The 26,016-nt window shown below is 40.0% G+C and overlaps 1 long non-coding RNA gene across 1 annotated transcript in view; it reads left to right on the plus strand.

Moving 5' to 3' along the window:
* Nucleotides 1-920: 920 nt before the first annotated feature.
* The window catches only part of LOC142829455 (uncharacterized), a 111,853-nt gene continuing 86,757 nt past the window's right edge, over nucleotides 921-26,016 (plus strand). Inside the window, exon 1 of the long non-coding RNA XR_012903871.1 lies at nucleotides 921-985. This is a non-coding gene — a long non-coding RNA (uncharacterized LOC142829455). The remainder of the gene's footprint in view (nucleotides 986-26,016) is intronic.

Below are 26,016 nucleotides of genomic sequence, written 5' to 3' on the forward strand. Positions count from 1 at the left end.
TGCCATGCTTCTTTAAATTTTTGGGAGATTTAGATGAATTCACAGACCTAGAAAATAAAAGGAATTTGTGGGAGTAAATGGTATTTTAGTCAATTACTGCCTCTTTAAGGGCCTGGGACTAGAAGCCTTTCAGAATAGGTGGGATTCATTCAACTGACTGGGTGTAGGTTGACAGAAGGGAACTAGAAAATATGATACCTCCTCTCTAATAGCAGAGAGGTAGCAATAGTGGTTAGATGTTTGCTGAGTCCTTATTGTCTTGAGAGAAAAGGAACTAAGGTGAAAAGGAGCTAGCTGAAAAAAAAATGTTTGAAAGCATGGCCCAAAAGGAGGAACTGTGGGTCTCTTGTAGCAGAAAGGAAACATTGACCAGGAAATTCCCCCCAACCACAAAGAGGAGGAATAGCAAGACCCCTGAACTTGAGTGGAGAATCTAAGTATGGGAGGCCAGGATTGAAATCAAGTAGCTCTGAAATATTTCTGAACCTAAAGGATATAGACAAAGTAAATTAGACCCAATAAAAAGAGGAATATTGTTTAAAGAAGGGATGGGTAATAAGTAGCCCATGAGTTAGACTTTTCATAAGGATTAGCCCCCTGGTATATTGCTAGATGCTTTACTTACTGCATGTCCACAGGTGTGGGTGCTTGCAACTTAAGTAGTGCTGGTTAGGAATGGCACGGTGAAACCTTTTCTGTTTAAACATTTTGTGCTAGACTGTTGAGCCACAACAGCTGTGCCAGTGCTCTGTTCACTGGATCACCAACTGAATCACCCTGCAGGAAATGGAAACAACAGCTGTGCCTAATTGATAGATTGGGGGGAGGAGGGGAGAAAGCTTCAAAAAAAATGGTGAATGAGCCCAGAAAGTATAAAAGGACAAGAAGACAGCCCATAGCAGAGGGTATGTGTATGAAAGATTTGTGAGAGCTATTAGGATACACGCTACTTGACTTATTCAACCACTGCTGGTGAAAACAAAAGGTTTGTAAGTTCTGAGCTGCAGTAGTTTGTAAGCATGGTGGGGAGACTATTTCATAAGGTGTTTGAAAGAGAAACCTTCCCTCACATGATAATTTGCTGGAACCAGAACTTTTTACAGGAAAGGGTTGATTTTTAACAAGTTACTCATTTCAAAAAAGATCTTTTAAAGAATTATTTCAATTTTTGAAACATCCCTTTTTGATGTTCTCTAAAGTTCTGGATTTATTTGGTCTGATCAACTTTAGGGTTTTTTTAAGTTTATAAATGAAACAAGATATTTTAAAAACATTAAAAATAGAATACTTCATGTTGACCTTTTCAGAAGTATCAAAACAAAATGGACTGACCTGGACAGCTTTTTTTCCCCCCTCTTAGACTTTGTTTGAAAGACTTCAACCTTTTTGTCTTCATTTAAGATTTAAAACCATTTTGACATCTCAACTTTCCTAGGATGGTGAAACTGTTTCTGACAAAACCATTCTTGAGTCACATTTAGGATTTCTGAACAGACTTCAGCAAGCAGACTTAGGTTCACTATCCATCTCTCCTAATTTTGATTTCAGTACTTCAGCAGGGACTTGTCTACAGTATGAGAGCTACAGCAGCATAGGTGTTGTACTGAAGCTAGCCTCTGGTAATTCCATAGTGCAGATGCAGCCTACAGTAATGGGAAGGGGGTTTCTATCCCTGTAGGAATCCCTCCTCATACAATGGTAGTAGGTTGAGAGAAGCATTCTTTCATCAACCTAGACCAGTGATCTCCAACCTTTTTAACCACAAGGTCACTCTTTCAGTTTAAGTGCAATGTAAAATCTACCTCAAACCCAAATACCCTTGCCCTGTTTCCTTCCCACTCCTTCTCTGAGGCCCCCCCCCTCCACAAAGAAAGGTCTAACCAGGTGACCCCAAGGCAGGTATATAGGCTTCTAATGAAAGCAGCTAATTCAGTCTGCTCAGTGTTGCAACTTTGTTGTGGATACTCCCTGGTGGTTCTTGCAGGCTGCACTTGCCTCAGCTCTTGTTCAAGCCATGGTGGTTTGCCTGGCTGTCCTCACAGTGGGAATAGGCACCTGGAGTTCAATGCTTTGGAAAGGAGGAAGTAAGAGCTGGAATTGCATACCAAGTGGCTAGGAAAGGAGCTAGCCACTTTTTTCTGGTTGGTGAGTCTTGCCCACATGCTCAGGTTTCAGCTGATGGCCATATTTTGGGGTCAGGAAGGAATTTTCCTCCAGGGTAGATTGGCAGAGGTCCTGGAGGTTTTTCGCCTTCCTCTGTAGCGTAGGGCACAGGTCACTTGCAGGAGGATTCTCTGCATCTTGGGGTCTTTAAACCATCATTTGGGGACTTCAATATCTGAGATATAGGTGAGAGGATTATTCTAGCAGAGGGTGGGTGAGATTCTGTGGCCTGCATTGTGCAGGGGGTCAGACTAGATGATCATAATGGTCCCTTCTGACCTTAAAGTCTATGAGCTTTTAAGCAGAGACAGATGTACAGAGAGAATCTATGGCCTGGCTTGAGACTCTGTTTAAACAAGACTGTTTAACATGAGTTCTGCCATTTCTGGCTTCCTGAATGGCACCAATGAGCTACTAAAATGATATGGGATTAAATGGTTAAGGCTACCCCATTAATAGATATAACTGAAGTTGCTAGTAAAATTGTGTTATCCTACAAGGAAAATCTAATGTATATCTTGAAGCAAATTGAGTGTTGTCTTATGGAAAAGTGAAAGGATTTTTTCTACAATTAAGAGAGGTGGGAAATGCTATTTGGTTGGTCTTACCAGAACACAAGAAGGTATGACTCAGAAATTGCCACCTCAGGGGGACTCCTTTGGTGAGAGATGCTTTAACTGTGGGAAAGGGGGGATTCTTACATTTCTTTCATATCCTTCAATTTATGCTAGGGGACCCCAGAATGAATGTTGCATGTGAAATAAAGTCTAGCAATTAAATGCCTATGGTGCTTTCCCTGGCTTGTGTGGGTTTCTTTTACATTGTATAAGTATCATTTGTTCTTATGGTTTTTTTATATAAGTAACCTTCTTGTACAGACTAAGGAGGATGCATTACACACATTTGTATTGATGCATTCTTTTCTTTGTGCTGGAGACATAGGGTATGAAGTCAGATTGATTTGACCTTATTCAACAATGCATGTTCCTCAGCTTCTTGTTAATCTTAGACAGCTTGACCCACTACTGACAGAACACATGAGAATTTTGATCTTCAGGCTACTCTCTAGTGTGTCAAGGCAGATCACTAGGTACAGACTAGAACTAAGGGCTATATTGTGACTCAGTCTACATTCCAATGCACAGAAATAACTCTGGCACTTTGCAGTCTGGGTGCATAGAAGTAAAGGGAATTAATTCCTTCCACAGAACAGCTGGGAGGAAAGAGTGTGAGGGAGGAGGAGGAGGAGAGCAGGGAATGGATAGGGCTTCCGTTCCTCCTGAAATTTGTTAGTGTGGGCAGCTGAACCACCTTGGGATGAGCAGTAATTTATTGCTATTCTTGGTAGAGGCCAGCAATAGATTACTATCCCCAGAAGCAAGGAGGAATTAAGATAAAATGTTTTAATCTTTACACCCCTTACAAAATTCTGAGTGTATCCATTTGGGAGGGAGAAAAACCTTATCTTTTTCTTCTGTGTGCGTGTGCTGATATCCTGCCTGGATATTTGGTGGAGACATAGGATTTGGGGAAGCCCTATTGGGAAGGAACTAGTCCTTGGGCTCTCCTAAGTCTTTGTCTAATGGAAATTTTGTGGAAGACAGGAGCCAGTCCGTATTCCACTATAATGTGAAAAGGGAAGGGCCAGAAAATCAAACAGGGAGCACTAGAAGCTGCTCCAGTCATTAGAATGGAGTAGTAGAGGCAAAATGGCTCTGTTGACATTCCATGCCTGGGGGGTTGAAATTGATTCTTCACCCTGTGTAATATTTCCCAATGCCAGCCAAAGTGCTCCGGGGCTGGATGATGAGAGGTTTTGGCCTGAGGACCCTGCCATAAGGGAAAGTGAGTGCTGCTGACATATCCCATTTTCTATTTTTTGCTCTTCCTTGAAGAGCAAACAGTCTTTCACAGTATTCCCATGTGACTGGCTTTTCTGTGTTTCTATGAATAGCAACCTGTCACATAGATGAGTGGACACAAGAGAAGGCTTAAAATGATAGGATGACAAGAGACTAAGTGGAAAAAATGCAAGATTTCTGTGATCTAGCTCATCAGAATGTGAAATTTATGCAGAAGCATTTGATTTTCTGTTGCTACACTTCTTTTAAGCATAACAAATAGTAACCCACACACCTAGGTTATGTCTACACTTGTGGCTTCTTGCGGGAGAAATATGCAAATGAGGCTAAGTGTGGAATATTGCCAAGCCTCATTTGCATACCAAATGAGCCACCATTTTTGCAGAAGAATCTGAGCCAGAAGGAGCTGTCTACACTGCCTCTAAGTGCCCCTTCTTGCACAACAAAAACCCTCTTGTGCAATGCCACTACACTGATTATTTTCAGGAATAACGGCATTGTGCAAGAGGGTTTTTGTTGTGCAAGTAGCGGCAGTGTAGACAGCTCCTTCTGGCGCAAGAGCCTCTTCTGCAAAAATGGCAGCTCATTAGGTATGCAAATGAGGCTTGGTGATAGTCCATGCTTAGCTTCATTTGCATATTTCTTGCACAAGAAGCTGCGAGTGTAGACGTAGCCCCGATGCGGTTCTGGAGCAATGCAAGTGCTACCTAGACCACAGCAACAATTAAGATCAGGAGACCTCAACAGCATTGGCTGGGAGCCAGTTGGCTTTTAGCTCATAGGGTAGAGGTTCCTATACACCACTTCAGAGGTCCCTGGTTCAAATCTGCCTGGTGGTGGTTACAGAAATAGATGGGATCTTTTCCAGGGGGATAAGGCAGCTCTCTGCATTTATTGATAATATGAAAAAGCAGCATATGCATTTATACACACACACACAGAACTGATGGATGGAGCTGATAGTTACCAGTCTGTTGCTTGGCCCAACCTATTGACCAGATAGGTCAGGTGCGAGGTAGGAACCTGGATGCCCCTCCTGGTCTTGGTCTTAGCAGGACAGAACCCGAAGAATCATATTAGAAACCCCATCCTTTATAGGACTTTCCTTCCGTGCAAGTCTATGCATTTTGCCTCATCCAGCCTTAGTCAGTCATTCAGCATCACAATCAATCTTCCTATGACATGTGCTTGTGGGGAAGAAGTTGTTCTCAGTCATCTGCTGTCAGTATGCTGGAAGGCCTTGTTTGGACACAGACTGGCTAACCTTGTGAGGTGGGCTTTAAACTAGGTTTGTCGGGGGCAGGTGAGCAAAGCCCACAGGTAAGTGCTGAATGTGCGGGACTGGGAGATGGGTTGGAAATGGAGGGGACTACGGCCTATAATGGCAAGGAGAAAGGAGGGTCAGGGCACAACAGGGAGGCAAGATCAAATCAGTATCTTAGATGCCTATATACAAATGCGAGAAGTATGGGTAATAAGCAGGAAGAACTGGAATTGCTAACCAATAAATACAACTATGATATCATTGGTATTACAGAAACCTGGTGGGATGGGACACATGATTGGAATATTGGTATGGAAGGGTACGGCTTGCTCAGGAAGGACAGACAGGGAAAAAAGGGAGGAGGGGTTGCCTTGTATATTAAAAATGTACACACTTGGACTGAAGTGGAGATGAACGTAGGAGATAGCTGTGTAGAGAGTCTCTGGGTTAAGCTAAAAGGGGTAAAAAACGAGGGTGATATCATGCTAGGAGTCTACTACAGGCCACCTAGCCAGGTGGAAGAGGTGGATGAGGCCTTTTTTAAACAATTAACAAAACTATCCAAAGCCCAAGATTTGGTGGTGATGGGGGACTTCAACTATCCAGACATATGTTGGGAAACTAACACAGCGAGGCACAGGCTATCCAATAAGTTTCTGGACTGCATTGGAGACAACTTTCTGTTTCAGAAGGTTGAAAAAGCTACCAGAGGAGAAGCTGTTCTGGATTTGGTTTTAACAAATAGGGAGGAACTTGTTGAGAACTTGAAAGTGGAAGACAGTATAGGGGACAGTGATCACGAAATAATAGAGTTCATGATCTTAAGGAAAGGTAGAAGGGAGACCAGCACAATTGAGGTAATGGATTTCAGGAAGGCAGATTTTGATAAGCTCAGAGAACTTGTAGGTAAGGTCCCATGGGAAGCAAGACTGAAGGGAAAAACAACTGAGGAGAGTTGGAAGTATTTCAAAGGGACGTTGTTAAGGGCCCAAAAGCAAACAATTCCGCTGTGTAGGAAAGATAGAAAATATGGCAAAAGACCAGCTTGGCTTAACAAGGAGATCTTGCATGATCTCAAAATAAAAAAGGAGTCATATAAAAAATGGAAACTAGGACAACTAACAAAGGATGAATATAGGCAAGCAACACGGGAATGCAGGGGCAAGATTAGAAAGGCAAAGGCACAAAATGAGATCAAACTAGCTACAGGCATAAAGGGAAACAAGAAGACCTTTTATAAATACATTAAAAGCAAGAGGAAGACCAAGGACAGGGTAGGCCCACTGCTTAGTGAGGAGGGAGAAGCAGTAACAGGGAACTTGGAAATGGCGGAGATGCTCAATGACTTCTTTGTTTCGGTCTTCACCGAGAAGTCTGGAGGTGTGCCTAACGTAGTGAATACAAGCAGAGAGAGGGTAAGTTTAGAAGATAGGATACACAACAAGTTAAAAATCACTTGGGAAAGTTAGATGTCAGCAAGTCACCAGGGTCCTGATGAAATGCATCCCAGGATACTCAAGGAGCTGATAGAGGAGGTATCTGAGCCTTTAGCTATGATCTTTGAAAAATCATGGCAGACAGGGGAGATTCCAGAAGACTGGAAAAGGGCAAATATTGTCCCCATCTATAAAAAGGGGAATAAGAACAACCCAGGAAACTACAGACCGGTCAGTTTAACGTCTGTCCCAGGGAAGATAATGGAGCAGGTAATTAAGGAAATCATCTGCAAACACTTGGAAGGTAATAAAGTGATAGGGAATAGCCAGCATGGGTTTGTGAAGAACAAGTCATGCCAAACTAATCTGATAGCTTTCTTTGATAAGATAACGAGCCTTGTGGATAAGGGAGAAGCGGTAGATGTCATATACCTAGACTTTAGTAAGGCATTTGATACGGTCTCACATGATATTCTTATTGATAAACTAGGCAAATATAACTTAGATAGGGCCACGATAAGGTGGGTGCATAATTGGCAGGATAACCGTAGTTAGAGAGCTGTTGTTAACGGTTCTAAATCCTGCTGGAAAGGGATAACAAGTGGAGTTCCTCAAGGGTCTGTTTTGGGACCCGTACTGTTCAATATCTTCATCAATGATGTAGATATTGGGATAGAGAGTACGCTTATTAAGTTTGCAGATGATACCAAACTGGGTGGGGTTGCAACTTCTTTGGAGGATAGGGACATAATTCAAAATGACCTTAGCAAGTTAGAGAAATGGTCAGAGGTAAACAGGATGAGGTTTAATAAAGAGAAATGCAAAGTGCTTCACTTAGGAAGGAACAATCAGTTCCATACATACAAGATGGGAAGCGACTGTCTAGGAAGGAGCATGGCGGAAAGGGATCTAGGGGTCATAGTGGACCATAAGTTGAATATGAGTCAACAGTGTGATGCTGTTGCAAAAAAAGCAAATATGATTCTAGGTTGTATCAACAGGTGTGTTGTAAGCAAAACTCGTGAAGTCATTCTGCCGCTCTACTCTGCACTAGTTAGGGCTCAGCTGGAGTACTGTGTCCAGTTCTGGGCACCACATTTCAAGAAAGATGTGGAGAAATTGGAAAGGGTACAGAGAAGAGCGACAAGAATGATTAAAGGTTTAGAGAACATGGCCTATGAAGCCAGGCTTCGTGAACTGGGCTTGTTTAGTTTGGAAAAAAGAAGATTAAGGGGGGACATGATAGCGGTTTTCAAATATCTCATAGGGTGTCACAAGGAGGAAGGAGAAAATTTGTTCCTCTTGGTTTCTGAGGACAGGACAAGGAGTAATGGGCTTAAAGTGCAGCAGGGGAGGTTTAGATTGGACATTAGGAAAAAATTCCTAACTGTCAGGGTGGTCAAATATTGGAATAAACTGCCAAGGGAGGTGGTGGAATCTCCCTCTCTGGAGATATTTAAGAACAGGTTAGATAGACATCTGTCAGGGATGGTGTAGACGGAGCTTGATCCTGCCTTGAGGGCGGGGGGCTGGACTCGATGACCTCTCGAGGTCCCTTCCAGTCCTATTATTCTATGATTCTATGACCCTTCCTGGGTGTTGTCTTTCCAGCAAAAGTTGTGATTGGTTCCCTATCAAGGGGTCCTTGCCTCTAGCTTCAGGGTTCATCAGTCTGCCTGTGTAGTCTGTGTCAGTGTGCTTTGATTATTGTTTGGTGCTTCTGAGTCTCTGGCCCCTCCTCTGACCATTTGAGCATGCAGTGGCCTTCAGACTTACCTCTCCTAAAACATTCTCTCCCTCATTCACACAAACAATACGTTTTCAGAATTGCAGCATGGAACAAAGGGGTACTTCTAAGTCACTTTAACAAAGTTACATAGTCTTTCAATCTTCTATCTACTACAAGGCCTTACTAACACTAACCTCACTATATATTACGATATATTCTATCCCTTTACTTTAACATGCTAACATCAAACAGAGCTGGAGCTAAATTAACAAAGCTTCCTGGCCCTATGAGGCCTACATCTTGTATTTAAATTTAATCCAGTCCTTTTGCTATAACATACCTTTCTTACAACTGACTTCTTAGTTACAAAATTCCAATTCCAGTGTCTACATTACATGTAGCTTTGCAGAATTTCATGTGCAGAGAATACTAATGAAAAGATATTTAGATCTACTCCCAAATTTCTTTTCTGTAGCTTAACAACTTTTCAGCAGCTTTATTGCCTAAAATGGGAGCTTCAGACAAAGCATTACATGTAGGGTCCTATTGTTTCAGTAGGTTTATAGTTTTATTAATATTTGTGCTGATCATACATGCCAAAAATTTTACAAAGTAAAAATTATATTGCTCCTTTTATGCTATCAGTAAAAATGTGGTGTTATCCCTCTTTAAGTATTATTTCATGTTTACACAGTTTACTTGTTATACATTTTTCCTTCTGAGACTTGAATCATAGGGCACAGCATACTGGAATATCTCAAAGCTCAGTAGTTACAGCACTTACCTAGGAGATTCAGGTTCAAGTCCCTGCTCCATGTTGGGGAGGCGGAGAGGGCGGGAGAGTCAGAATTCAAACCCAAATCCTCCACATTCTGAGTGAATGTTTAAATTGGGCTATTGGGCAGGGAGTTCTAGAGGCCTCCAGCTCTGGCTGCTGCTTCTCCCTCATTGGAATGTTAGGTGTGCTCTCAGCATGGTTCAGTCTGTGCAGGCAATACAGCTGGGGAAAGGCCTAGTGTGTGAATCACACTAGAATTTGGACAGGAGCTATACATGGAGATGTTTGGCAGCATCAGGACTTAGGCAGCTTTCTGCATGCCCACTGGCTAACCTTTAGGTACATAAAGGGCATATCTACACTAGGAAATTATTTTGAAGGACCAAAATTAGAAATAACTTCAAAAAAAAAACTATTTTGAAATAAACTTATTCCCTGAGGAAAGCAGGAGTACAGATTTCCAAATAATCAGCCCATTATTTTGAAATAACAGACTTGGTAGTGTGGACGCTAGGCTTATTTCAAAATAAGGGGGATTATTTTGATATAACTCCCTAGTGTAGACCAAGGCAAAGTCCTTTATTGTGGGAAACATAAGTGCCTGGGAAGTTAGGTAGCATCCGAGCAGTAGTTTTACGAATGCCAGTGGTGGCTGTATGTTGATCTTAGGGGCATAGAGGCAACTTATTCTCCTTTGTGAAACCAGTCCTATGTTCTATTCCACAATTTGGACCTAAGCACAAGAAATAAGAGTTCCGCCCGGAGAACTTTTTCAGTAGGATATCTGTTCATCAATACTAACCAATTTCTTATTGGACTATAGAAGTTTTAGTTTAATGTGTCTTTCTTGTCACTAGATGGAGGCAGACAACCACAGAGACAATATTTCTTTGAGTCACGTACCATAGAATGAAAGATCATCTCAGGATAACAAGGACAGTCGATAGTGTGCTTAATCATTTGAAATATTATTGTGTTATGTGGTTACTTAAGGATATGGTGGCACCTGACTTGCTGGCTAAAATAATAGTACATGTCTTTGGATTGGGGGCAACTTCAATCATTCAAATATATAAATTGCTTACTAATGAACACAAATTAATATAAAGAGCTTTTTTGGTATATCAATAATCCCACTCAATAGTCAGGAAGACTTTTTTTAAGATAGTCTTGGGTATGAGCTAAATTGACCAAGGAAAAAGAGGGGAGAATATTCATTTTTTAAAAAAAACTATAATTTACCAACTAGAGAGAGTATATAGTAAGAGACTGTCAGGGCCAAATGTATGTTACTCAAAACAAAATTACATATTTTACCTAGAAGCTATATCACTTATGTACAGCACTAAGCATACGTTTGTCTAATATTGCCTAAAGAGGGAGAAATGCAAACAGCCTCTTCAGTCTTTGCCTTATGGTCCAGTTATATATAAACAAGGCATGGAGACCTGTTCAGCAATATACCAAATCTTAACAGTTTAAATTGCACTCTCCCTTATTGCTTAACTTCTGTGAATGCTGATAAATGATTAACTGCCAGATGACTAAGCTTCTTCTCCTGTTAATGCTGCCTCATCACTCTTTCCCCCTTCCCTCACTGCCACAACAGCAATGCATCCTGAAGATTTAGGCTCCTTTTTCAGTAAGAAAAGTATACACTGCTGTGATTCAGAAATATTTTATTACATATCAGATAGAAGAATCAAAGGGTGACACACCATGAGGTTCCTGAAAGAGAGGAGAGAGTATGGGCTTTATTTGCAGATGAATGGAATTTGAAGACAACTCATATTCAGCCAAAATAGCTAACTATTGAATGACTTGAAACTTCAGATGTGGGAGATCCATGTTTTTTTGACAGTGCACATCTATTCCTATAATACATGATAGTTAATTTACTATACAAAAAAAATAGTGGGTTTCTAGTGGGTTAATTAAAGGCTGAGAGAACAGTAGAATGTGCACCAGGGATAATTCTGACTCATGAGCAATGCTTCAGTTTGTAAATTAACTGATGCAGTGGATTATTTATTTTTACATTTGTTATTACTTTCCTTCACTACCAATCTACTGAAAAGCCACTTGGACAATTAGTTTTTTTTTTAAGTCTTGTTGCATAGCACTGTGGCTTTCTTATAGAGTTGAAGCAAAATGAACTTAGTCACAATGGCACTTCATACACAGTGAAGTGGACTGAAAGTCTCAAGCATCTGGTATGTATTTCATTTCCTTTATAGCTAATACATGAAGAATAAAGCAATTAACACTTAGGGTACATCTACACAGTTGTGCATAGCTTGAAATAAGCTACGTAATTTGAGCTATGCAAATTGCGTAGCTTATTTTGAAATAGCCTCTTGAAATTTGGCACCGTCCACACCGCGCCAAATTTTAGCACTGTTCTGGCATCTTCCTTATTCCTCGTGCAATGAGGTTTATAGGAAGCTGTGATAAAATGCCTGTTGTTTTGAATGTATTTCAAAATAACATGCATGCTATTAAGATGCGCATAATGCTATTTTAGGATAATGGACATTATCCCAAAATAGTGCCATTGTGTATGCATACCCCACTAAATAGGTGATAAAAAGTATATTCCAAGAGATTATCATATCCCTTTCCGGGAAGAAAGGGAAGAGAGATCCCTGATCTTGCTGAAGAGGCATCAAACTTGCTGTAAACTGCCCTCACTGGAGGATCAAGATATAAGAACATAAGAATGCCCCAACAAGGTCAGACCAAAGATCTATCTAGCCCAGTGTACTGTCTTGTGACAGTGGCCAATGAAAGATGCCTCAGATAGCAAATGAACACCAGGAGAGATTCAAATTACACCTAGCTGATCAGCAGAGTGCTCACAGTGCTGCAGCCAGCAGCATGTGTTTATACTGGTGGTGCATATCTGCATATGCCTCAGTACACATAACGTTATTCTGTACATGGATGGAAAAACATAGAGGAAATATTGGTTTAATCTCTAATTACCCATTCCCACCTTCAGAGGCTAGGAATACCACCCTGCCCATCCTGGCTAATTTGGAATTTATCTAGCTCTTTTTTGAACCACTTAGAGGTTTCCCTTCTACCACAGCTGCCAAAGCCCCTATAACTGCAGGGATGAAGAGTGGATTTTATGGCAAATTCTCAAAGTTGAAGATTTCCCCTGCCCTACTTCTATGTGGCCAAATCTCAAACTCTTGTGAATTACGTTGGTATGCAGGACACTTCTAGGCTACGTCTAGACTGGCATGATTTTCTGCAAATGCTTTTAACGGAAAAGTTTTTCCGTTAAAAGCATTTGCGGAAAAGAGCATCTGGATTGGCATGGATGCTTTTGCGCAAAAACACTTTTTGCGGAAAAGCATCCATGCCAATCTAGACGCGGTTTTGCGCAAGAAAGCCCCAATTGCCATTTTCGCCATTGGGGCTTTTTTGCGCAAAGCAGTTTTTAGCTGTCTACACTGGCCCTCTTGCGCAAACACATTTGTGCAAGAGGGCTTTTTCCCCAAACGGGAGCATCATAGTATTTGCGCAAGAACAATCTTTTTTAGATTGTCAGTGTTCTTGCGGAAATTCAAGCAGCCAGTGTAGACAGCTGGCAAGTTTTTCTGCAAAAGCGGCTGCTTTTGTGGAAAAACTTGCCAGTCTAGACGCAGCCCTAGAGAGCAGAGCTGTGTGAGGTCCCCAGTGCCCTCAAAGTTTTAAGAATACTTGGCATTTTATTACTCTTCTGGGCTATGTCTACACTGCAGGCTTTTTGCGCAAGAATGGCTGTTCTTGCGCAAAAACTTGCGGAGCATCTACACTGCACATGTGTTCTTGTGCAAGTACATTTACAGTAAAGCTTTGGAAAGAGGGCTTCTTGCTCAAGTTTTTCTTCTCCCCATGAGGACAAAGACCTCTTGGGCAAGAAGGCAGTGTGGATGGCTAAAATGGCCATCAGAGCTTTCTTGTGCAAGAGGGTGTCCACACTGCCGTGGGTGCTCTTGTGCAAAAAGCATGTGGAGGTATGGATGTGCTCTTGAGCAAGAATTTTTGCATAGAAACTCTTGCAAAAAACAGTTCTTGTGCAAGAAGCCTGCAGTGTAGATGTAGCCCTTAGGTTCAAAACATAGTTTCAATTGACTTCAGTTATAGCAAATCTGGCTCCAAATGTACCAGATTGGGACCTTGGCAAAAGTTTGGTTGAAGTTAGTTACCCAGCATCACACAGGAAATCTTAATTCTGGAATGTCTTAACTTTTGACTTTTTACCTTTAGTGTTCCTTTTTGTAAGGGTGCATCTACACTGCACTGTTATTTCAAGATAACTAGTGTTATTTCAAAATAATAATGTGAGTGTCCACACAGCCATTACGTTATTTTGAAATAATTTTGAAATAACGGACACCTTATTCTAAAATCTATAAACCTTATTCTATGAGGAATAATGCTTATTCCAAAATAGCTATTTTGAAATAAGGTATGCATAGTTGCTCCACTGCTGCTATTTCAAAACAGCTCCTCACCAGGGCCATTTTAAGTTATTCCTCCCCAGTGCCTCCTGGGGCTCTAAATCGAAATAGCATGTCTACATTAGGGAAGCCTGCCTCAGACTAATTTTGAGGCTTCCCTGCAGTATAGACGTGCTATTTTGAAATGAGCTTTTTTGGAATAACTATTCCGGAATTAGCTTATTTCAAAATAAGCGTGCAGTGTAGACATACCCTTAGTGTTTGTTTGTGTAATGTCCTATTTAAAAAACCCCCCACAAACTTTAAAAAATAGAAACTCCATCATATAGATAGTCCATATGGCTATCACAAGGTCTAAGACCCCATAGCATAGGCCTATCACTTGTCCTAATGAAGCAACTGGTAGAGGTGGTAAGCTATTATCCTCTTTCTGGACCTGGAGGAGAGATGACCCTTGATCCCTGACCTGATCTTGGAAGGTTTATAGTTTTGAGTAACGTCTGATTCATTTGCTCACGTGTTTAATGGGAGTTATGAAGTTGTAACAAAAAAGGAAGACAGATTAGGCTTGCAATGACTATAGGCCTGTTGTATTAATATAAGGCCCTGTGGGAGTAGCTATACTAAAGTATGGGATTTAGCTGAATAACATAGGCCTAAGGAGACAAGCCCAGGTCAGATATTTTGCATTCTCTTTCTGAGAAACTTCCAAGTAACCACAAATGGGTATAGTATACCACAGAATTTTAAAAAAAAAGTGTTTTGGAGGGCCTTAGCAATTAGACTGCTATACAGTATCTCAATAATTAGACCACGTTTACATATAGGAATTAAAAGATAACTGATAAAAATCATGAACATTAATGCTTAATTATGGACATGCCAAAAGTCACATATGAAGAGAGGTAGGAATTGACCTTACTATAGTTAGCATAAAGGATCAGATTAGATATATTAATGCTAAAATATCACATCCAGTTCCCATTTCATCATTATATCAGGTCCACAATATGGTATAAACTGAATCAGTATCTTCCTTCTGATGGGCTTCACTTTATTTTTCTTTCTATCTTTGTTTCCACTGGTTTTCATGTATTGTAAGTATTCACAATGCAAAACTCTAAGCATGAGCAATACAGGAAATCACTGCACTTAAATATAAAAAGAAGATATGTGTATTGATCTTTTCATATGATTTTAATTCAAGCATCAACAGATTCCATCACTTAGAGTTAAAGTTATTATTTAGGAAAATAAACTATTATCTGTGACAAACACATCCTGTATTCCAATAAATGATCTTAAGTGCACTAAATGGTCAGGCTATTATAGATGGACACACATACACTGCCAGGGGGTTTCACAGCTGTTTGCTGGCAACAGAGGAACATAGGGTCTCAGGAATTCTGGATTCAATTCCAGGATCTGGAATGGGAAGTATTTTTAGTGGTACTAATCCATTTGGCCCTGTCCCTCTCCTGCTCCAGCTCCTGTCCCTGTTCCTCCCCATCTTTTTGGTCTGAGACTCAGCTTCAGGCCATTTGTCCCCTCCTCTTTCCTTCTCTGCCTACTCACTGAGAGCACAGGAGAAACTGTCTACCTGTCTCAGTTTCAGTGCCTGGTGTGATAGCATCCCCTGACAAATCATGTGTGAGAAGGGGGCAAATGTAGATAAAGTCCTGCTCCGCTCTTACAACCATGGCTTGGAGCATGCTCACATGTACATTCCAGTTGGCATATTGGAGTGAAGAGAGGGTGGAGTATGCTCAGTGCACATGGAAATTAGAGGTTACCTGCCAGGTTCTGCAACTTTATATACTGATGCTTCTTTATAATATGAATTTATAATGTCATCTCTTAACTCTATCAGGCTGGCAAAATAATGCTAATATAATAATGGAACGGTTTAGCTGGCTTTTGAAAGCCAGCTTAGGATGGTTGAATGTAAACTTTGTGAGGCAGTAAAGATATAATTTAAAATATTACTTTTTAAATGATTTTATTTTGGCCTGTAAACAAGAGGAAGGACAGTTCATTGCCAGTAGGATGTTATTGCTTTGGAAAAACTTGGTACTACAAGTTATCAGCGGCTAGAATGATAATGAATCTATAGAAATGTAAATGAGCTCATTATTAATTTCTATCAGCTTCTGATTTAAGTTGTAAATCACAAAAAGTAGCTCACATATTAGAGCACAGGAAGAATAGAGTCCATAATTATTTTCATTAATTTAGTCGCCCTCTGCAGAGCTAGCTGGGTGCCTGACTGGCAGGCACAGTGAGTGGGAAAAATACCTGCAGTGCACACATGGAAAATGTATTAATACTTATCAAATAGGAGACCGCTGGACTACTGCCCTCTGGAACTGCAACCAAGCCACTAAAAATTAAGAATTTACTTTTGAGCAAAAATTAGAGAATCAGAGTTGAGGCTCTAAATTTGAGGAAGCAAAATTCACTGAACTTGAAATTCTTTCCTTTTATATACAGACTTCTCATGAGATGTTCAACAAAAATCACTTTTGTCTCCATCTGGTTACTATTTCAGTAATATTAAAAATCCATAGGACTATATGAAAAGTTAGCATTATATGTAGCAGACATGTCAAGACTCTTTTTGCGGGACAGTATTCTTGTGGTAACATGGGTGTCCTTCAGCGGGTCAAAGAAATGCAGCTCTGATGCTGATTATTAGTACATGCTTTGGTTTGTTTCTCTCTCTTGCTGTGGTGACTTTGCCTGTTCTATGCCTTTGTGAAGTTCTTTTAGGTGAGAGATTTTAACTGCAGCACTGGGTATGAACTTACATCATTCAGTGTGTTTTGTTGTGTCTGCATTCCTTTTTATCTTTGGCTCCCTGGATGTTCAGTGTTGCTTGAAACTCGATATCATCAAACAATTTCACTCTTCAATAGAAGATTTCAGCTGTCTGAAAGTGACATTTAGCTTTGTTCTGTAAGGTTGTTGCTTGCAATTTTTAGCGCTTACTGAATACCAGTAACTTTCTGGTTCCAGAAGCAGTGTCCTCTCTGGCTATAATATCACCAGCCCACACTTTCATTTCTGCTAGACTAGCATCTGAGAAATTGGATGGCAAAATATTTCTGGTGCTGAACATACTCTGAAAGGCAATATCCAGAAGCTGCATAGTAGGTTGAAAGTGCAAATCTTGGGTCATTCTGTGTGTACAGAGAATCTGCTCATATCCTGTTGATGCATTTAAGTTGTTTAAGAATTTTGCCTCAGATCCTCCAGCAACATTTTGCTCCTTTAGTTCAAGAGGGAAAAAATCCTTGTAATATTCTTATTCATCCAGCCAGATCAATACTAGGTCTGAGTCCTGCTCCTTTTTTCTCTACAGTTATTAAGAAGGGCCCCTAATTTGTTGGCTTTTTCTTTCCATAAAGGATCAAGTCTCCTGTCATGTTCTGACACTTTCTTTAGTCTTAAGTCTTGTGGAACACTTAAAATGTCATTTTATAATAGGCTCTGCATTCTCCCAGAGCCATGCCTTTGCCCATTTTGTATCCATCCTCTCTCTACCTTTCCCCAGTAGTCATATGATATAAAGAGGGGAAAGCAATTATTATGATACAATTAATACTCATTCTGACTTCTGTCACCCATTAGTCAAAAAAGGCAAGTATGTTTAATGAAAAATGTTGACACTTCCATATTTTCTTGAAATTTATATTAAGAAATCCATATCCCCTCCCTGGCTGACTTTTTTTGTTTTCCCTTCCCAGTTTTGGGGCTTATTTCCTTTTATCTACCTTTTCCATCTTGTCTCCATCCCTTTTTTCCCCTCTCTTTTTGTAATTTGACTACTGGAGGGGTGGGAGGGAATGGTATCAGGGGTAGAGAGAGGACTGGAGGAAGGTAGGAAGAGGGGGAGGTAGAGAGAAGGAAAAATATTGAGAAAATAACTTTCAGTTCCAAAACCCCAAAAATATTTTTCCATGGGAAAAAATTGGAATATTTTGAATAATAAAAAAATTGTTTAAAATCTGCATTTCTTAAAAGATCATGTTTTATTGGGGAAAATGTTCTGGATAATTTTTAAAAATCATCTTTAGCTACTATTATCCTTTTCCACAGCCAGCAGCTGCTTGCATAGACCAAATGTGTCTCATGCATTAGTCCAAGATAAGCCCCATTCCTTAGTGGTGTATTATCACAACTTCTTGTATTAGCAGTTTTTCCTTCGTACCTCATTGTCCATTTACATTCGTTCATGATTGGCTTTTCTTCCTCACTATAGATTTTTCAATCTCACCTTTGACTTTTCAAGCCCTATACATTTTTGAATGTTTCTGTTATTATATTAATGTGTATTCCTTTGTGTAGTTCCTATCTCAGCTATAGACCATTATTCATATTTTTATTGAGCATTCTCTTGTTACCAGCTTCTTTAGTGTTTATAGAAACATCTCTTCACCCAAGGAACATTCTATCTTTAAGCCATACATTTTCCTATACGGTGAACATATTTTTTGCAAAGTGCCTTATTCTAATTTTTGTATATTTTCTCTTATGTTGGGAAAAGCTGTATTCAGTCCAAGTGCTATATTGCTTATCTTGTTTCTTATCCAGCATGTGCACTTTGCTTTATTTTCCATCGACTATTTTTTAAACTGGTTAACCTACATTGTTTACATTCATTTGCTCTGGACTTCCTATGGTTTTCCTTTAATTTTATGGTTATCTTGTCACTTGGCCTGAAAATATTGCCTTTGTAATAATCAGATTTAGATTACTTAGTAACATTTATCTTTTTTTTAATTGATGCATCCCAAGAGCTATTTGGACTCTAAACCAGAATCCTCCCAATTCAAATTAACAAAACTTTTTTATGGAGGTAGTGTATCGAACAGGGAATTAGATTAGGATTCAGGAAACTGGTTTCAATTCCTGGCTTTGTTGCTGACTTACAGAGTGGCTGGCCAAGTCCCCTCTTTTTCCTGGGTCTTACTTTCCTCATCTGGAAAATGAGAATAATGATACTTGCCTCTGTTATAAAGAATTTGGAGATCTTCAAATGAAAAGCGCTCTCTAAGGCAAAACCCTTCATTTTCAGGTTTTATTATGTTTACATTGAAGTTCCCTGAAAAGTTTATATTATAAAAGTAAATATGAACTTCATAGTTTTCTTGGGAAATATCAGGGTTAATATTGGGGGAAAGGCGGACAGAAAAAAAAAAAGAATATTGAAAGAAAAAGCAATTTAATACTGTGGTTTATTTTATGAATTGACAGTATTACTTGTATGCGTATATGTGTCTTCCATTATATTGCAGTATTTTAACAAACAGCTTTGCATTTACACTTGTGTTTACATTATTGAATTAATCTATTTACCTAAATAAGCAGTGTTTTCATGGTCCAAAATGTGGATGAAAAGCAATACAAATGAATAAATAGCTTTTGTAAAACTGAGGAAATTTTCAGTAAAAAAGTGAAAAGTGAAAACAAGGGACCTATAAACTAGATACTATTAGCATTTTAACTTGTAAGCGCTCATGAGAGAAAAGGTCCTCTCGTGGTTGGGTTACAGCAGGAGTAGGGAACCATTTCTGGTTTGAAGGTTCCTGGACAACAGAAAATCAGTTGGGGGCTGTGGGACAGTTAAGTCCAAGGTTGACTTCAATGATTTATAAAGAGATTTCACAAAACCGGTGTGTGGGAAACAAAATGGCAGATGAAATTGTGTTTGATAAATTCAAAGTAATACATGTTGGAAAGCATAGTTTCAATGATACATACACAATGATGAAATGTAAATGAGCTGTTTATCATTCAGGAAAGGGATCTTGCAATTGCTGAGGATAGTTCTCTGAAAACATTTGCTCATGTGCTGTGGCAAACAAAAAAGCTAACAATATTATGGAGCAGGAAAGGGATAGATAATAAGACATTAAACATCATAATGCCATTACATAAATCCATGGTAGACTCACACCTTAAATACTTAGTGCAATTCTAGAGATTTCCATCTCAAATTAGAATTGGAAAAAGTTCAGAGAAGAGCATGGATCAGCTTCTATGTGAGACTGGTCAGTCTGGAAAGAAAAAGCTAGGAGGCAATATGATAGAGGTCTATACAATTACGAATGATATAGAAAAAGTGAATAGGGAAATGTTGTTTACCTTATCCCAGAACACACAAACAAGGGTTCACACAATTACATTAATAACAGGAAGCTGTTTTAAAAGAAAGTTAGGTCCTTCGTATGTAGAGTCAGCTGGTGTACCTCATTGCCTGAGAATGATGTGAGGGTCAAAAGTATAACTGGGTTAAAAAAAGAACTATATAAGTTCATGGAGGATGAGTTCATAAATGGCTAGTAGCCAGGATGGTCATGGATTCAAATGCATGCTCTGTGTCTCCCTACATGACGTCTGACATCAACCTCAGCATGGACCAATCTACACGGGAGGTCCATTTCCTGGACACCACGATACAAATAAGTGACGGTCATATCAATACCACCCTATACCGAAAACCTACCGACCGCTATACTTACCTGCATGCCTCCAGTTTCCATCCCGGACACACCACACGATCCATTGTTTACAGCCAAGCACTGAGGTACAACCGCATATGCTCCAACCCCTCAGACAGAGACCTACACCTACAAGATCTTCAACAAGCATTCTGTAAACTGCGATACCCACACGAGGAAGTGAGGAGACAGATTGACAGAGCCAGACGTGTACCCAAAAGCCTCCTGCTACGGGACAAGCCCAAGAAAGAAACCAACAGAACACCACTGGCCATCACCTACAGTCCCCAGCTAAAACCTCTCCAACGCATCATTAGTGATCTACAACCCATCCTGGACAATGATCCCTCACTTTCACAGGCCTTGGGAGGTAGATCGGTCCTTGCCCACAGACAACCCGCCAACCTGAAGCATATTCTCACCAGCAACTACACACCGCACCATAATAACTCGAACTCAGGAACCAATCCTTGCAACAAACCTCGGTGCCAACTCTGCCCACATATATACACCAGCAACACCATCACAGGACCTAACCAGATCAGCCATACTGTCACTGGTACATTCTCCTGCACATCCACCAACGTAATATATGCCATCATGTGCCAACAATGCCCCACTGCTATATACATCGGCCAAACAGGACAGTCCCTACGTAAAAGAATCAATGGACACAAATCTGATATTAGGAATGGCAACATACAAAAACCTGTAGGGGAACACTTCAATCTTCCTGGACACACAATTGCAGATCTAAAAGTAGCCATCCTGCAGCAAAAAAACTTCAGGACCAGACTTCAAAGAGAAACTGCTGAGCTACAGTTCATCTTTAAGTTTGACACAATCAACTCTGGATTAAACAAAGACTGTGAATGGCTTGCTAACTACAAAAGCAGCTTCTGCTCTCTTGGAATTCACACCTCCAGATCAGCTGCTAGAAGTGGGCCTCATCCTCCTTGATTGGATCCACCTCGTCATCTCCAGCCTGATCCTGGCCTGCATATTTATTCCTGCCTCTGGAAATTTCCACTACGTGCATCTGACGAAGTGGGTCTTTGCCCACGAAAGCTTATGTTCCTACACTTCAGTTAGTCTAAAAGGTGCCACAGGACTCCTCGTCGCTTTTGCAGATTCAGACTAACACGGCTACCCCTCTGATACTTTACATGACGTCTGGTTACTCTTATTCTCCATTTGCCAGGATTCTGCACATAGGCATAAGGGTTGGATGTTATCCACCTAGAAATGATGTCCAAGATTGAATGGAAAGGAAACTTTGAGAATTGAGATCGACCAGTTGTCATTTTTGCATCAAATGGAACTTACCTGTCTGCAGTTTGATTTGCAACTATCCTTCATTACAACAGTTGAACCAGGAGTGCATGTATCATCATTTTAAACTGGGTAAGGGAAGATAATGGAGCTTTGTGAAACTAAACAGGTGAAGTTTCTGGTTTATGATGTCTAGTTGTTTTGAATGAATAGGAACCTCTGAATACATTACCAGTATGTGCTTCATGGTGCTTCACAAATATGTAAGATGGCAAGATATATGCCTTAATCAAAATAAGATGGATAATATAAAGAGGAATGCCAACAAACAATTAAGGGAGAGAGAGGAAAGTAAAATAAAGGAAACTAGGGGTAGGGGATGACTTTCTTCAGGACAGCCACTTTAAATTTGCCTCAGGTCTCCACTGTATCATCTTTGGCATCCAATTGTCAAAGTGTCCTTTGCTTCCACTGAGAAATATCTGATTTCATATTTATCAGTATGTGAAAGGATAAGCAGAACAATCATTTGTAAATATTATTTCCTCCTCATTTATACATTTTTTAAGTATATGTATGAAAATTATTTCTACATGGGGGAAAAAATGAAATATCCATACAATATATACAGGTCAAAAGAGCAATTTGAAGTTTCTATCCATAGAAGTGCATAGCTGATAAAATAAATGTTCAGAGTACATTATTGGAGAGGGGGGATAGACAGACGGATGTGAGTCTGAGGTTTTTATAAAGTAATATCCCGTTTCCCAGGCAGTATTATTCAATTTACCAGGTTTAATAATTGAGTCATTCTATACTTCTCCAGCTATTCATATTACACCAAACACACTAAAATAAAAGGGACGGGAAGAGAGAAAATAACTGCTAGTTAAGTAAATATCAGTTTATTAATTAAAATGTTCTCAGCACAACCACAAGTCAGATCAATATCACAGTCAATACTCTCTTTCAAAAACAATGTAGCATTGTCAAAATCAAAGAACTTGTTTTATCCCTCTTAACTTTGCAATGGTCATATCTAGTCCAGTTCATTTATAAGCTGTTTTTTACAGATGCATATATTTTCTTCTGTGCTGAGTAGCTCTGTATGGGGGGGAAATAAATCCTTTAACACTGGAAATAATCTCTTATTCCAACCACATCCACAGTTTGGTCAATGTCAGTTCTTGAAAGAGAAACAATGATTAATGAGTGCCTGTAACAGAGTGGGTGGTCTATAAAATGAAGCTTTGTTCAACCCTCCTCTTCCAATCCGGGTGTTCCCACTTGGGCTAATTAAGAAGGTGAGGAAGAATCTGGAGAGTGTCAGACTTGCACTGGATGAGGTACACCACATGTTGTGATAGGCATGGATATTGCAAGGTGTATTGTGGTGATCATCATAACAGTGGAGATATGTCTGCGGGTTTTGCATCTGTTGAGGCAAGGTCTGATGCTGCATTCAGCTTAAGTATAGTTGTTTGTGTGAAGCATGCTTCTGATGAATAATTTAGCATATTAGGGAGGTTTTTGAAGGGAAAAAGAGGGGAGTCAGGCAGATCTTTCATACTCTGTAGTTCCTACAGTGATGATCAGTATCCTCGCCCCTCAGACACACACTTTTCAAGATCTATGAACCCTATCACATGTGGTAAACCTCATCCTACATTCTAAATTCTCCAATAAAAGCCACGTTGGTGAAACAAAACAATCATTAAGATGCCAAATTAACTTTTACACAAAAATTAGAAGCCAAAAGTACTAAAGCACCCACACATGAACACTTTTCATGAAATGATCACTTCCTGTCTGATCTCTGGTTTTGTTCCCCAAAGAAACCTGCACAACACCTTCAAAAGATGACGTGGGAGTCAGTCCAGGCACTGAATTTGATTCACTACAATAAGCATGTCTATGCTACTAAATTACATTGATAAATTAATTACTGTGATAGCTGTAGGTCAACTCAAAGCAGAATTTCACATCTATCTGCTGTTCTCACTTACTTACCTGTGGGGAATCGTGAAAAATTGACAAATGGAGCCCTGTCCCACTCCTGTCAGCCTTAGATTCGGGGCAATGGGGGAGGGTGTCTATGAACACACAAACTGTGGACAGTCATCACCTATTTAAAAGTAAAAGATCTTGTTTGCAGTACAATTTAAATTCATATAAAACCGTAGCAAGCCCATACAGTGTCCAATGCTATACCCATATTCACATAGCTGAAGACCGCATAGAGTTGGGAGGAGCTCTTAGGTCATCAGCAGAGGGGTGGTTTCTGCTGGGGTTGTCCTTCAATGAGTCTTTCCTTTATCCTGTTATAACCAGATCTTGTACACATAACTTATGTGTATTTCCTTATGTGTATTTCCATACCCCATTTTCACAGGTTATTTTTAGGTCCTCTTATTCTCATTAGTATCTAATCCTCCAGTCAGAACAGAACTTTCTGTGATGTTACATTCAGATGTTTTACTGTTTATTTTTCAGTAACATTCCCTCTTGTTGCATTCTTTCCTATAATCTTGTAAATTTACTGGCATAATCCTAGGTCACATATTCCTATGGCTTAGTATGGCTAAGCTAAAATCTTATAGAGCTATGATTTTAGGCCTTGAATTTTTATGTAGCGAACACACTCATCACTCTTATCTGCCTTATACATCTAAAATCTGGCAATTTAAAAATCTATATAGAATACATTGCTTACATATGAAATAACATGTAAGTTGATCACAGTGTAACCACCTCCAGGCTGATTTGAACCTGGGACCTCCGGAGCGGAATATAAGAGCCTCTACCCTCTGAGCTAAAAGCCAGCTAGTTCTCAGTCCTTGCTGTAGAGGTCTCTTGATGTTAGCTGTTGCTGTGGTCTAAGTGCCACTGCACGGTAATCACACTAAGAACATAAGAACGGCCGTACTGGGTCAGACCAAAGGTCCATCTAGCACAGTATCCTGTCTGCCGACAGTGGCCAGCACCAGGTACCCCAGAGAGGGGGAACCGAAGGCAATGATCAAGCAATTTGTCTCCTGCCATCCCTCTCCAGCCTCTGACAAACAGAGGCCAAGGACACCATTTTATCCCCTGGCTAATGGCCTTTTATGGACCTAGCCTCCATGAAATTATCTAGCTTCTCTTTAATTTCTATTATAGTCCTAGACTTCACAGCCTCCTCTGGCAAGGAGTTCCACCGGTTGACTACACGCTGTGTGAAGAAGAACTTTCTTTTATTACTTTTAAACCTGCTACCCATTAATTTCATTTGGTGTCCTCTAGTTCTTCTATTTAGGGAACTAATAAATAACTTTTCTTTATCAGCCCTCTCCACACCACTCATGATTTTATATGCCTCTATCATATCCCCCTTCAGTCTCCTCTTTTCTAATCTTAAAAGTCCCGGTCGCTTTAACCTCTCCTCATATGGGACCCATTCCAAACCCCTAATCATTTTAGTTGCCCTTTTCTGAACCCTTTCCAAGGCCAAAATATCTTTTTTGAGGTGAGGAGACCACATCTGTACACAGTATTCAAGATGTGGGCGTACCATAGTTTTATACAGGGGCAGTAAGATATTCTGGGTCTTATTTTCTATCCCTTTCCTAATAATTCCTAGCATCCTATTTGCCTTTTTGACCGCTGCTGCACACTGTGTGGAAGTTTTCAGAGAACTGTCCATGATAACTCCAAGATCTCTTTCCTGATTTGTCGTAGCCAAATTAGCCCCCATCATACTGTATGTATAGTTGGGGTTATTTTTCCCGATGTGCATTACTTTACACTTATCCACATTAAATTTCATTTGCCATTTTGTTGCCCAATCACTCAGTTTGGTGAGATCTTGTTGGAGTCCTTCACAGTCTGCTTCTGTCTTGACTATCCTAAACAGTTTGGTATCATCTGCAAACTTTACTACCTCACTGCTTACCCCTTTCTCCAGATCATTTATGAATAAGTTGAAAAGGATTGATCCCAGGACTGACCCTTGAGGGACACCACTAGTTACCCCTCTCCAATCTGAAAATTTACCATTTATTCCTACCCTTTGTTTCCTGTCTTTTAACCAGTTCTCAATCCAAGAAAGGACCTTCCCTCTTATCCCATGGCCATGTAATTTAGGTGTGTGGGTTACAATAGAACTAGAAAACACAATAGAATTAATAAGAAAGTGAACTAATTAGCTACAAGCCTCATTGACTTTTGAATTACACTATGTCTGAGACTTCAAAAGGGTAGCCGAGTTAGTCTGTATCAGGAAAAAATTAAACAACAACAAATAGTCATTAAGGTGCTACTAGTCTAAACATGTAGATGGTATCATGATGATATAGCTGAGGTTTGCTGAACTTTGTGACTGCTATGAAAGACATCTTGGGAATCTGCCTTCCCCATAAGCAGTTGACTACCTTCAACCATATTTGGACAATGCATGAAAGTGTGGATATTTCCTTCATAAATGGATCAAGGAATTACCTAATTGTGACTGCGGTGAGGTACATACCATTCAACACATCATGGACAATTGCCTCACTCATGCTTGATAAAAGGGAGA

The sequence above is a fragment of the Pelodiscus sinensis genome, chromosome 5 (genome assembly GCF_049634645.1).
Source record: "Pelodiscus sinensis isolate JC-2024 chromosome 5, ASM4963464v1, whole genome shotgun sequence".
NCBI lineage: Eukaryota > Metazoa > Chordata > Testudines > Trionychidae > Pelodiscus > Pelodiscus sinensis.